Source organism: Gymnoscopelus braueri, assembly GCF_963280865.1.
Source record: "Gymnoscopelus braueri genome assembly, chromosome: 20".
Classification (NCBI taxonomy): Eukaryota; Metazoa; Chordata; class Actinopteri; order Myctophiformes; family Myctophidae; genus Gymnoscopelus; species Gymnoscopelus braueri.
Genome location: NC_137622.1, coordinates 28047152 through 28062383, shown reverse-complemented (window position 1 = coordinate 28062383; position 15232 = coordinate 28047152). Strand labels below are relative to the sequence as shown.

The 15232-nt window shown below is 40.2% G+C and overlaps 1 protein-coding gene across 1 annotated transcript in view; it reads right to left on the bottom strand.

The window, feature by feature from the left end:
• The window catches only part of LOC308075638 (small ribosomal subunit protein uS17m-like), a gene marked incomplete at both ends in the record, with an annotated part of 34093 nt that overhangs the window by 680 nt on the left and 18181 nt on the right, over window positions 1-15232 (bottom strand).

Here is a 15232-nt window from a genome sequence, read left to right as displayed (position 1 = left end):
TGAATTGATTCTATTCTGAAAAATAAAATAAGAAAATATTGCTAAACACTTGATAAGAGTGTACACCTACTGTGCACATGCTCAGTGGGATACACTGTCTGCATGTGGGGAAGGAGCGGGAGTGTTGCATCCTGGCAAATATGTCTGGACGATTTTAAGGTACGGTAGTTTATCTACTTTTTGGCATTTTCCTCTGCTGGCAAAACTTTTGATTACTGTGAATTTAGATGTCAATTTTCTCTAGCCTATTACTTACATTGAACAACCATTAGTTAAACAATCATGACACTTGTCTTTTAGTAGACAACATGGAAGAGGATTCTGTAGCTTGTGGCTTAAGGTGCTTCATCTGTGGTGGTCCTGAGACTGAGATTCAAAAGCTCTCAAAAGTCACCCAAAAAGGCTATGCACAGATTTTGTCTTATTCTGAGAGTGTGGATGATGCAGCATTAATCAGAAGACTACATGAGGACTGGAAAAACTGAGATGACCCCAAACTAAGATACCATTTGGAATGCAAAACCGAGCTATACAGTCGTGCAAGAGGTATATCCACTGGAAATCGTACGTTTTTTTCACTGTGATGAAAGTTGCCACTTGCAGATTTCAATCCTATTCTATGTTGTGAGTGACATCATAATTTAATAAAAACTTTAAACATAATCTATTCTTTAGAACAAGATGAGCAAGACCAACGGTCAGGCAGGAAGAAAAGACGCAGGGCATTGTCTGGGTCAAGTAGTTCAAGTGCTAGCTGGCACACTTGATCTACCATAATACTTGCATCCTTTGCAATGAAGGTATCAATGTTGGCACATTGAAAAGAAACCATGGTAAGTATTTTGTATGTAAGATTCAAATGAATTTTGATAATTGTTTTTCTTGCTCCTCATTGTAGGCAAAGTAAAATAATTTAATCATGCACATACTGTATGTGGCTACCTTTTATCCAGACAGATCTCGGCAGTTGTATCGTGCACCTGATAATGTCTACCAGGACCAACTGAAAAGGAGTTTGATGCAGAGAGCAAAGCGACGAGGTGATGACTGGGGACTTGAAGTCGCTGGTCGCCTGGTGGCAGAAGAGGCAGTATATCATATTCGATGCAGAAGAGACTTTGAGAACCCTGTTACAAAGTCTGAGGTAACATTATATGGATATACAATACAGCTGTACAATACAACTCACATTTCTTATCCTGAGGGAAGAAATTTAATTTTGAAACTTTTGACTTCAAAATAATTTATTCTGCAAGATTGATATGGGTCCAGGATTGAGGGGGACTAATAAAGGATAAGAAATGTGAGTTGTATCGTACAGCTGTATTGTGTATCCATATAATGTTACCTTAGACTTTGTAACAGGGTTCTCAAAGTCTCTTCTTCATCGAATATGATATACTGCCTCTTCTGCCACCAAATCTATAATACCAGACAGGCGACCAGCGACTTCACGTCCCCAGTCATCACCTCGTCGCTTTGCTCTCTGCATCAAACTCCTTTTCAGTTGGTCCTGGTAGACATTATCAGGTGCACGATACTGCCGAGCTCTGTCTGGATAAAAGGTTGCCACATACAGTATGTGCATGATTAAATTATTTTACTTTGAGTGGAAGCCTACAATGAGGAGCAAGAAAAACAATTATCAAAATTCATTTGAATCTTACATACAAAAGACTTACCATGGTTTCTTTTCAATGTGCCAACATTGATACCTTCATTGCAAAGGATGCAAGTATTATGGTAGATCAAGTGTGCCAGCTAGCACTTGAACTACTTGACCCAGACAATGCCCTGCGTCTTTTCTTCCTGCCTGGCCGTTGGTCTTGCTCATCTTGTTCTAAAGAATAGATTATGTTTAAAGTTTTTATTAAATTATGATGTCACTCACAACATAGAATAGGATTGAAATCTGCAAGTGGCAACTTTCATCACAATGAAAAAAAACGTACGATATCCAGTGGATATACCTCTTGCACGACTGTATAGCTCGGTTTTGCATTCCAAATGGTATCTTAGTTTGGGGTCATCTCAGTTTTTCCAGTCCTCATGTAGTCTTCTGATTAATGCTGCATCATCCACACTCTCAGAATAAGACAAAATCTGTGCATAGCCTTTTTGGGTGACTTTTGAGAGCTTTTGAATCTCAGTCTCAGGACCACCACAGATGAAGCACCTTTAAGCCACAAGCTACAGAATCCTCTTCCATGTTGTCTACTAAAAGACAAGTGTCATGATTGTTTAACTAATGGTTGTTCAATGTAAGCAATAGGCTAGAGAAAATTTACATCTAAATTCACAGTAATCAAAAGTTTTGCCAGCAGAGGAAAATAAATGCCAAAAAGTAGATAAACTACCGTACCTTAAAATCGTCCAGAAATATTTGCCAGGATGCAACACTCCCGCTCCTTCCCCACATGCAGACAGTGTATCCCACTGAGCATGTGCAAAGTAGGTGTACACTCTTATCAAGTGTTTAGCAATATTTTTTTATTTTATTTTTCAGAATAGAATCAATTCAACAACACCCCAATCCCCTACCATTGATTATACACTGATTATACACTAACAATAACCAACATACCAATATTAGATGGCCAGGGAGACATTTTTACTCAAAAATAATGGTTGGAATGGATTCAGCACCCCTGAAAACCCCTAGTTAGACACCTCACAAGTTAATTTTAGACTTTTATTTCTTTTCATATTTTTCACCCAAGCCCTCTGAGCTCCTTAACTTTGATTGGCTCTCCAGGATTTTCCACGAGGATTTGGGTTTAAATTAATTGAGAGGTGATTCTAGACACCTATAAGAACACATTGGTGAAGAAAGCTATTGGTAGTAATTTTTTTCACAGATGGTCCAAACATTTTGCTAAAATTCCCTAGCTACTGTTGCCTTTCTGATGTTGTTCTGGGTGAGCTGTCGCTGCACTTGATTGTGTTCCCGTTATCGTTACCCGTGTTTGTTCAAGTGTTGTTTTGTGACTGTGAGTGCACTTGCGTGAGCAAAGGTTGATGCATCCGTTAAAACATTTTAAACAAGGCAGGCTCGCTGTCAGAAGCAGCGCTGTGAGGCACCTCCATGCAAGCTGTTAGGCAGGCGAGTGCTGTGCCGAGCAATGCAAAATCTGCTTCTGCCGACTCTGCGCCGTTCGAGTAGCCGACGGGGAGAGTATCGTAAATCATCATGGGGCATCCAGTTTTGTTGGCCTCTTGGTTGCCGTCCACCCTAGAAATACTGGCTTCACTGCTGATTTTTCTAATATCCCAAGGAAGCTCATGAATTCCTTATGTCCCTAACAACCACCACACGGGGGCGATACAACAGTGCAGCAGAAGATAATATACACTGGTCATGGTATACAGCATGATATAATATATATATCAAGCACATTTTATTCTACATGGAGCACGGACCATGAAACAAGATCTGAGTTTGTCACTGTAATTTCTGTCCTTCATGCTGTGTGAGCAACTATAGTTCTAGACAACGATCGTGCTGACCCAATGCTGTTGGCTATTTAATTTTCCATTGTTAGGCTTTAGTAAATCTCTCTCTCTCTCTCTCTCTCTCTCTCTCTCTCTCTCTCTCTCTCTCTCTCTCTCTCTCTCTCTCTCTCTCTCTCTCTCTCTCTCTATTTCTGAATAATTGTGTCTCTCTCTCTCTCTCTCTCTCTTTCTGAATAATTGTGAATAGAACTATATTCCCTGTAGCCAGTCCACTCCTGAGTGCAAATAGGCCTACATTGTTTGTATATATTAAAGAGGTGGTGCCATGGTTTTGCACTTTTTCTGTTTTTCATGTGTCTATGAGGTTGATAGAACTTCATTAAGCCCCCTGGTGGTGCTTTTATGGTGTTTTATGTCTTCTCTGACTATTTTGAGTTTCTTCCTGTAGGCTGAAACCTTGAGGGTCAAACATGCCAATAGAAAAACAGCACTTTAATGACACAGTAAAATTATACCCTCCCCCTCATTATCATAACACAACAGGTGTGGGCATGAGGAGGAGGAGGGACTAGGGCAGGTGGGTGGTGCTAAGGTGGTGGAGGAGGTGCTAAGGTGAGAACCAGGTATATTTAATGAACTGGAGGCGTGTCCACATAAAAACATAATTTTAACACTTTCTGTACACTTTTTTGAAAAAAATCTTCCTCCTAGTATAACCATAATACCTGATGATTATGTTTTAGGGGGGGGGGGGATCACTGAAAATCACGGCACCCTGTCTTTAATGTAGTGTCTCCGTGCTTGGTGCTCCATTATAAATATAGTGCTTAAACATGGACTGGAACTAAATAGTTGAAAAAAGGGGGGGGGGGGGGGGAGTATTCATTGTTAAAGAATGGGGGACTGGATTCACATACAATCTGAGATCTCCGCCTACCAGATCTGATCGTCTGGCTAAATGAGACAAATGGGGGACAAACATATGTTACATATGAATGAATGAATTTATTTGACAGCAATCATAATAAGGCTGCATCAATGGAAGACGATAATCAATTTTAGACATTTAAGAGGATAACTACAAAGAGGACAGCAGGCTTATATGCAATATGGTCCTCTAACAGCCAACATCATAGACTAATTCCAAACCCCTGCTCCTGTGATTGTAATTTGATTTGCTTTCTCTCAAATACCTTTTCATTGAGTGTCCTCTCTCTATTAGTGCAGTTATGTAGTTTCCCTGAGTACCACATTGATCTTGTGTCAATTGTCAGTGACTCCGGCCATTGATCTTTCAGAGGAACAGGCCAGCATGTCAGAGGCAGAGAAAGGTAAAGAGAGAGGTTCCACATCAGTGCAACAGAGAGGAAACAATGTCCCAGAAAAGAGCCAGCATTAAAGTCCTGCAGCCTAATATACACCTAATGGAATAATCATCCTCTATCCAAACTGACCATGTATACTGTACATTTACTGTAGACTACTGCAGTACCCACAGAGTACTTGAGGTCAGTCATCTATGATGTACCAACTTGGGAGAGTTCGGTTGTCTCCAAATTTGAGCATAAAAGGGACATAGACAGACAGACAGACAGACAGACAGACAGACAGAGATCCCTGGATTTAGAAACAGATGAAGTCATAGCAGCATTAAAACAGTTCGGTTTTACAGTTGAGCAACAGACTTTATGATTGAATGATGGCTCGTAAGATAGACATTCTCTCTCTTTTACATTGTCCCTTGATTCAATTTGTGTCAATGTAAGTTATATTTCTTGTTATATGTAGTCAATTGGGAACATTGTGTGCTTTTCTTTTCTTACTTATGAATCCCCTATAAATCCCCCTATTGGCTTGGTTTGGATGCTTTTCATTTGACACATCTACTCTTTGACAGGCATACAAGATCCTCCGTGTTCATTTAACTCACTCTCAGACTTACAAATGGATATGATTGGACACTGATCCTATTTACACTGCAGGAGTTTGATACACAGTCAAATAATTTTATCACGGATATGATTTGACTGTGTATCAAACTCCTGCAGTGTAAATAGGATCAGGCTACAATATTAAAGTGTGCTTGTAGTTATTAAAAAAACAACAGTTAACAGCAATATTTGTAAAATGTGAATAATAATTATTGGAATAAAATAACAAAGTATACAGTTAGGCTAAAGATAAACATAATTCTTAAACCATTATGTGATCTAAAATTGCAGGTAATTTGTATATAAAATAATTGACAAGAGTCGACTGGTTTAGAACTAGTACAGCTGATTTACAGGAAACTTTACTTACTTGTGCCTGACTGACTCCCTTACCAAGGTATAGATCGTCGACAAGAGACCTCTAGAGTTCTCGGTCACTGGCGTTCTTTTCTATCTGCGACCAGGTGCATCCCAGTCTCTTGGTGTCTGCCTGGAGATCCCGCCACCAGGTGTTTTTGGGCAGGCCTCTGTTTCTCTTCCCTTGAGGGTTCCAAGTCAGAGCCTGTCTGGCGGTATTTGACACTGGTTTGCATAGTGATTTACAGGAAAGCACTACAGTATATTCCTGGACGTCATTAACCCCAGGAAATACTGTGGCTTGTAGTGACTGACATTATTCATGATTAACCATATCTGGGGGACGGACATTGCTACATCGTCTGTGTGCTCAAAGTGAGAAGTTGCAGTCATGTTCTTCATGCAGTTTAGTTTAATAAAAAAATCCAAAAAGATTCACGCTTTGGAAGGTGCAGCAATTTCGTTTCCTGATTAATTAGAGTATGGTTTTCTGTCCCAATTATTCTCAAAGAAGCTGGATTGCCTTTTGTGTGCTATAATGTGTCATAATTGCGTTTTGCTATTTATAAAAGGAGGCAATTTGGTCTTTGATGATTATGTCTAAGGCAACAGTGGTTGCATTTACCACATTTAAAAATGTCTTATGTAGGCTACTGTAAGTCAACAGTAGTTTGATGTCTGCTGAGTAGACCTACAGCACGCACACATAATTTCCTTGTTTTAACTACTTAAACCCTATACACTTAGTTGACCGAGGTCTCAGGGCTCTATACTTGGCCCTCTCCTTTTCCCTCTACACCAAATCTCTTCGCAGATCTTAGCCGATCCATAAGCTCACAACACGACGTGTTTTGAGCTTGTAGAGCGGCTATTTTCACCATTTCACCTATTATGACGTGCCCAGAATAAGGATGCTAGGGTGCATGTGGTTCATTTACACTGACTTCCAGGAACTGTATTCCTGTGACAAAACAGAAGCTGTTCAGCTACATGAGAGGGATCAGAGGGGGAAATGAGGAGAGAGAAAGAACACCATCCATCTTGTCTTGCAGCCTTTCAGCCAACATGTCAACATGGGGATGTGGTAGACAGCAGGATAGGGACAGACAAGGGAAAACAAAGACAGAATGGTACAGACAGAAAGAAAACACGACACTGTAGCTGGACATAGACCAGTGGGACAGTATAAGTGGGACACATGACGTAATTAAGAAAGAGTTGTGGACGAAGGCAGTTAAGTGGAGAGGAAGAGAAAGGACAGAGGAGAGGAATGCATAGAGGAATGGAGAGGAGAGGAGAAGAGAGGTTAGATGAGGTGAGGTTAGATGAGGAGAGGAGAGGAGAGGAGAGGAGAGGAGAGGAGAGGAGAGGAGAGGAGAGGAGAGGAGAGGAGAGGAGAGGAGAGGAGAGGAGAGGAGAGGAGAGGAGAGGAGAGGGGAGGGGAGGGGAGGGGAGAGGAGAGGATAGGAGAGGAGAGGAGAGGAGAGGAGAGGAGAGGAGAGGAGAGGAGAGGAGAGGAGAGGAGAGGAGAGGAGAGGAGAGGAGAGGAGAGGAGAGGAGAGGAGAAATGGAGCACAGATAAAGCGAACACGGCCAGGCCCTTCTTTACTATTAAAGCAAGTTCAGAAGATTTCCACTCAGGCACCCTCCTGTCTTTCTTTCTTTTCTCTCCCTCTCTCTTTCCTTATTTCCTGTTCACCATAAAGATTTTGTCTACCCATCACATCTTCCACCAGCTCAGCTATCTAGGGAAAAGCAACTTCACCAGACGTCGCTGTAAAAAAAAAAAAAGGAAAGAAAGGCCAAATTATATTTTACGAGCACGGGGCTCGATTCCAAACCTCTGAGCACATCACATGTCTTTCGGGAAAACTCACCGTTGTTCATCCAACGTGGGAGGACTTTCAGTTGGGCAGGATGGTCAGGGGATGAGTGAGTCAACGTCAAGTGTCTGGTGGAGTCGTGTTTTTCAATCTCACTCATCTGACAGCCTGACAGTTTTATAGCAACTTCTTGCTCACTTTTCCACATTTCCTTTTTTTGAAGAGCAAGCAGTGATCTAGTAAATTTACTTCACTGAGATAGAAGGAGACAGGAGTGAAGGCAGAGGATTTGTCTGTCATGGGGGGATTTGATCCTACTTAAGGCCCTCTACTGTGTTACATACGTTCGGGCATGAAGCAGTGGTTTTCAAACTTATGGTGCCCAAGGCACACCAATGGGCAAGTCAAAATCTCATAGCACACCTGCATTCATGGTGAAAATAGCCAATCTACAGGCTCACAACAATGCATCATGTTGTTGTGGGCTTGAAGATCTGCTATTTTCACTAGTTTTGAAAATTTGTGGGAAAAATTATGTTTTAAATTGTTGCCTTTAATGACATGCCCAATATAGGAATGCCAGGTTGAAAGTAGTTCAAATATATTTTACAGGGTATAGAATTTGCCTCTGTATTGGCAAATGACTAGAAAGCATGGATATTGGATATAGTAGGCCTATTTACAAAAAATAATTAACGCATTTTTGTATAGCTCTAGGCTATATACTGCAATCCCCAAATCCCAAAGCACACCTGGATTTGTCTCACACCAGTGTGCATCAGCACACCGTTTGGGAACCACTGAACTAGAACAGGAAATCCAAAACAGCAGACCAACCTGAGGCAAGATATAAAACTTTCATGCCCAAGGGAATTGGGTCACGATAATAAAGACTAATAGGACATAGTCCATGGCTCAATAGAAGGTAGTGGATTTGACAACATAATATGAAGAAGATGTCTCAATTGTTCATGAACTAAAACAGAAAAAGCTGAAATTGCAGTTCAAGAAAAGAAGATCAGGGGTTCAGGAAAACTGGATAAAGAAGCACAAAGTGGAAGGACGGTTGTGTAACTTTGTTTTCACCGAGGCATTGTTCTGTCAAGATTTATTGGCCTATTTTGTCAAGTCATTATCGCAAATAACTGTAACAGCAGTTGAATAGAGGGCCCAATGTTTCAGAAGCATCATTTTCAGTAATCTCTAAAACGGTGTGAAATTGCTTTTTCTGCCTCTTGGGCTTTAAAGTGGACATCGGTGTAGAAAAATTACACATTCACCATCGCCAAACACAGCTTTCTGCCTATGTTTTGGAAAAGCTTTGAGGTGAAGCCGCTGCGTTTATGATATCACATCAAATGGAAAAAGTCATTTTGCTTTTCTCAGCACTGGCATCATATGCAGCAGTCCACTGTAAACTGCTAATAGGTTGTACACATGTACATTCACTGCAGTAAAGATTAGTTTGGCTGTGAGTGGATGCTACGGCCAGCCGTATTTATTTTGTATTACTTATATAATTAGTGTATATATGGAGTAATATACTATTTGGCCTTTTGTATTGTAGTAGTCTGTGTTCCTGTTTCTACAAGGTGGAGAGGTGGAGTCAGAAAGGGTGTGGTGGAGAATGGACTGGAGAGGTTCTGATTGCAAATTGGCACCTGCCTGTGGGGAACTGCTTCCTGTCTCTGATTGGCCTTGTCCACTAGCAGTCCTAAAAATCCTCAGTTTGCATTTACTGCTGGAGGAGGACTGTCGGCTTTGGCAGCAGAGGCTCAATCCCTCAGTCTCTAAACCCAAACCATGTCCTTTGTTTGTCTTTGAGAAAGACCTAGAGACAGTCACCACCTATTTATTCTTCGTATTATGTTTTGAGTGTGTTTAGTTTAGTTGGGTTGTGTTAGATTAGGTTCATTTGTGATTGTGTAATATCCTTTTCATTTTTTTACCTTTTTGTTGTAATAAATATACATTCAGTTTTAAATTATGTGTCCTTTAAGGTATTATGTTACTGAGACTAAGGGTCGTAACAGTGGATGACAGGTGTTTTTTCCCCTGCAATTTTTTACATACATACTGTAGCACTTAATAACCATTTACATGCATATTAATAACCAGGTATTTTGGAGTTTGCTTGTTCTCCCCATGTCCCCTATACACGAATCCACGGAGCGCTGCCCTGCGCGCAACCATTGCTGCAGTGTCAGACTGTCAGTCAGCTGCTGCTACGGTGTCAGTCACTATGGTCAGTCAGCTGCAGTCATTGTCAGTTGGAAATATTATGTAAACATGTTATTATCTAGAGTAAGAATAGTTATTACAGCGTGGCTCCTAGTAGGCGAGCTGTCTGGAAGCCGGTCTGTCTGTCTGTCTGTGTTTGTTTACATGGCTAATTTCACAAACCTGGACTGATCAGGGCCAAATTTCTTGTGCATGCTGTCAGTAGTATATATTTCATATATGGCAAATATGTTTATATGTATTAATTTATTTATATTGTATGTGTATGCGAATTTCCATATTTTGTGAATTCATAATCTTTGATTCACTGTTCCTCTATATTTAGACAAGACTGACGTCATCAACATGGCCACACACCTTTTTTGCCTTCTACAGTATATGTACCCATATCAGAGAGGTCAGAGCAGTTGATGACATTTAATTGCACTTAACATTAAGCTGAGTGAATTGCAGGTGAAACCTTTGATTCTGATTTCAGGGGAGATGAAGGGAAGTTAACGACACACATTAAGGCTAATTTATACTTTGTTGTGCGAACTAAGATCACATATTTTCAGCTGACACAAGTCAGTTGAAAATATGAAATAAGTATTCATTCAGTTTTTATGACATGATTTGCACTACAATATGGCACACATTGACCAAATTTAATAGAATGTTTCAGAAGATCAGCGGACTTCTTTGGGATAAATTAAAAAAAATGCAAAATCCTTGACATTCTATTCTACAAAACAAGAATTCCCAATATGAGCAATCCCTATCAAATAGAATCCTAGTAGTTGAATAGCTTCAATAACATGTGTAGCCACTGGAGCCGTCATACAATTTGACGGATCCAGTGGCTGCACTTACTATGACTCATATTTTTTACACATTACTTTTTTATGAACTTAGATTAGCTTTTTAGATCATTAATTCCCTTTTTGTAAAGAGCATAGGCCTACTCTCTCAATCTTTAGTACATCTTTACAGTTTTGGGCATTCAGGTTTAGTACACAACCTATGCCAACTGAGGAAACAAAGACAGATTTGCTTTAAATCCCTGTCAATGTGAGAGATCTATGAGGAGGGAGGAAGAGTATTCATTAGGAATGGGAGGACAGACCTTCCAGGCCAATGAACCACAAGGGCTGTATGTCTTGGTTACAAATGTTGTGCAGGCCTATTGATGCCACTTAATATGGCAATTAAACAGATATTGCCTGTTTTGGCAGCCACACTATTGGCATAATACTGCTCTTAGAATATTGTAGAATTGTATTTAATCTAGTATATAAAAAAACAATTTATGCACAAAAACACTGTATCTCAAAGGCAATTGTAATTTCATCAAACAAATGAAAAGCTTGTAGATCCACTATTTTCACTATTTAATATGGTTAATTCACAATGTAGGCTACTTTTTCCCTTCCTAGAAATGTAGTGGAGTTAAAAGTACCATATTTGTCTTTGAAATGTAGTGTAAAAGTCATACTCATAAGTATCCAAAATACAAATATTCAAGTAAATACTCAAAAAATGTATTTCATTACTGCCCACACTACTGCTGCTTAATCATTTGAAATAATTAATCTAGGCCTATTATTACTCCAGAAAATATTGAGCACTGAAACTTATGCTGCTGCTGCAAAGAAAAGGCCTAAGTAGGCTAAATATTACATAAAATAAATGTATAAACAATAGGTCTACATGAATAAAAAATATCAAATAAGAATCAGCACAGAATGTCTGAATTTAATGTAGTTATTTTATTTTCATTGTATTGTTAGGCTATAATAATCTGAGCCGTTACGTGCGGTTTGTCCAATCAGATTATAGCTGGCTGTTTGTGGCGGGCATTTACAAACAACGACCATACGCTCGAGCGCCCCTCCGAGCGCGGTCAGGGAGCACCGAAGATATCAGACCTACAAGCCCACAGCACGCGGATCCGCCATGCGCTGTGGGCTTGTAGATCTGCTGTTTTCGGCTCACGACACCGTACGACCTGGCTTCAGTCATGTCATTGTTTGATGCGACAGAGAAGCGACGCAGTTCTTACAATGAAGGGGGGAAAAACATCATGGAAGAACAGAAGAGGAGGTGAATTTCATGGAAAATGTTTTCTTTCATTTCAATGTTTTCTTAAAAAACACTGGATTGATGGAGACAGACAAGTAACAATTATGTCTTAATTTGACGCGCTATATTATTGTATATATAAAAATTCTGAGTCATGAATTAAGAATAGCCTGTTTAGCTATTTGAATATATACTGTATATGAGTCATGGGCTTCAGACGTCGTGAAACAGCTAAACTTGAAGCTTTTGGACAGAAGGAACTAGAAATAAGCTAGAAGAAGACGACAAAGGTAAGAAATGGAAGGTTTACTTTTCTATGCTGGTTTTCGTGTTTTATTGGACCTTTTAAAGGCAGCAATATTGACAGAAAATAACATGGTGAACACAGGTGTTACCAATGCAAATTAATAATAGCAGCAGCAGCACTGCAGCAGCAGCACCCAGCAGACTGTTTTGACATGAGTGGAACCCTAATCATTATTATCATTAACACACCTGACCTGTGTAGCCTACTGTTTACACTAGCTAAGTGGTTTTCTTTTGTACATTTAAACTATAACCCTCAAAGTTATATAACTCTGACAGCACCCACATGGAACCAGGTCCCTTTGGTTCAGTTCAGTTCGGTTACAGACCTGTAAGGGTCCAGTTGGCCCCACTTTGAGAACCACTGTTCTATAGGCCAGGGGCAGGGGTTCTCAACCTGTGGTGTCAGATGACAGTGAAGTGACGTGACAATTCTAAGGACTTTTAAGACCTTTCAATACCTCGTAAAGAAAAAGACCACTATTGCATTAAAAGTAGTCAACAAACTACACTTAAAAACTAGTCAAACATTGGCCAAATTGTCAAATAATATAAGAAAGAGTCAGAAATTGTGAAAATAGCCGATCTATTGCCAGGCGTTGTGAGCTTGTAGATCTGCTGTTTTCAATATTTATCTGTGGAACAGTCAAACAAAATGTAATGCCTCAACCCGTGCAATTCCAAGTGCTTGTCAGGGTGGGGGGTCCTCAGTTCAAATATGATATTGAGGGGGGGGGGGGGGGGTCACGGCCTGAAAAGGTTGAGAACCACCATTCTAGGCTACTTGTTAAAACTGTTGCCTTGTAAAAGGTTCATGAGGCTGACACATCTGTGCATTAAGTAGCGTACTGTATATACTGTGGTCTGACAGTGCTAATGGACTGTGTGTTTGTTGGCACAGGCTGACTGTGCCTGTACCTTTCATGGTGACACATCTTCTATATTTAATATCATAGACATTATGGTGGCACATTGTCTATATTTAATAATAATATCATATAGACATTATGGTGACACATTGTAAGCATATACTGTAGACAACATGCTTTGTTTTAGTTGAACACTGTGGCGCTGTAGGCTACCTGTTGTATTGTGTCTATAGTTAAGTGTGTGTTGCATTGTGTCTATTGGTAACTAGCTGTATTAAGCCTATGTTTTGTATTGTGTGGCAACTAGCAGTGCGTGTTGTGCTGTATTGGTTTGTGTTGTATTGATTTACAGTGTATTCCAAAACAGGCCTATATCCTGTTACCTGTTTGTTGCACATGAGAAAAAAAAGAAAAAGAAAACACCGTTCAGGGGACACATTGTACAGTACAAAAGCAAAATTCAGAACATTTTAGCATGAAAAAAGGGTATACTCCTTCCTGTTTGAACAATGTAGTGCTCTGTTAAGACAAAGATCTTTATGTGCCCACCTTGTGTGTGATGTTGCCCCTGCACCTTGACACTACCGGTCCTGAGGGTTTTCTAGAAGATGAATGGCTTTATAATCGAAATCAAGATTTAAACCTTGTGTTTAATTGCCATTTAGCTATATCATGATGAATGTTTAAATTCAACAGGTGTCAAAAACTACATTTGATTTGGTTAGCCTAAGTGATGCAGATTAGATTCAAATTGCACTAAAATTTACGTTCTGACTATTGAAGAATAGGATGAGCGCATATGGGCTAAGCCAACGAAGAGATGTGACTTTTATGTTTTTTTTGGCTCATGTGATAATAATACGTTTCCTGCTCTTCAAAACTGTTTACCATGCAGCTATTGGTTATTGAAAAAATATGTAATTTAATGTGTTTTTGGTGTGGAGTGAATACACTTATTCCACGCCTACTTCAGATCAAAGTACGCTCCTGGTTGTCTGGCCGGTCAACTTTGACGCTCTGCTTTTGTCTGGCTCTGCCTCTTGCCACGGTGGTCGCTCCTCTCCATAGACAATGCATTGAAGCTGACCACTTTCTTAAAATGCTGCTGTGAATTCAGCCCAGCACTGGCTGGTTCTTTCTCAAGTATCAAGCTTATAGTATATAGCTGGTAAACCATCCCAGTTGCATGAATTCACATTATCAGCCGTGTGTGTGTGTGTGTGTGTGTGTGTGTGTGTGTGTGTGTGTGTGCGTGTGCGTGTGCGTGCATGTGCGTGCAACACACAATTTGAATGGCATGTTGAAGGACCTCTAACGCTATTTCTTCCACCGTACTCCTTGGGTCCTGGTGTCCGCAACCCACCACTTGTGCCGGGGCAACCACACTTGCAATTTCCAGAAATTGCACCTTTCTAGTTCTCACTTGTTTTCATAATACAAGCTTTTAAAAAGGTTTTTGTGTAAATTAAATGCTGCATGTTTTAAATACGTATAGTACCACTGAGCAAATTGTTCACTTTTCTCCGTGGGTCTATGGAGATTTTCAAAACATTAAAGCAAACAGCAATTGCACTGTGTAGGGAATGCAGTTGAGGATCAGTAACTTGTTCTTCTGACTACAAGATTAAAGAAGAAAGGGGGTTCTGCTGCGCCTCAGCCAAACAAAGGCAGGTCCGGTGCATCACAGGAGCAGGACAACACAGCATAAACGTAGAGAACACACTGGAGCAGCACGGACAATAAGCCGTTTTTATTAAGGTGCGTTCTAGTACAAATACAGACTGACGTTTCGGTGCTACTGCATCTTCCTCAGAGAGTCATGATGACTGCTATCTTACACATGACTCATGACACACATGACGATGCAGTAGCATCGAAATGTCAGTTTGTATGTGTGTGTACTTGTGTACTTACCACCTTAATAAAAAAGGGCTCACTGTGCTGCTCCAGTGTTGTCTCTACGTTTATACAAAATTAAAGCTTTTTAGTGATTCATCTTCTTTTTTTCTTTATGCAGCTGTTTTGTGTTACAGTATGTCCATGTACTGTAAGGGAGTCAGCCATGATAGAGGATGTTGTCCAGATTTTCTACAATTAATTTAATTTAGTTTAACTCTCTCAGTGCCACGCCCCGACATATCCCGAGTTTTTCCCGAGTACCCTCAGTGCCAGCACGAGAAATCCCGAGTTT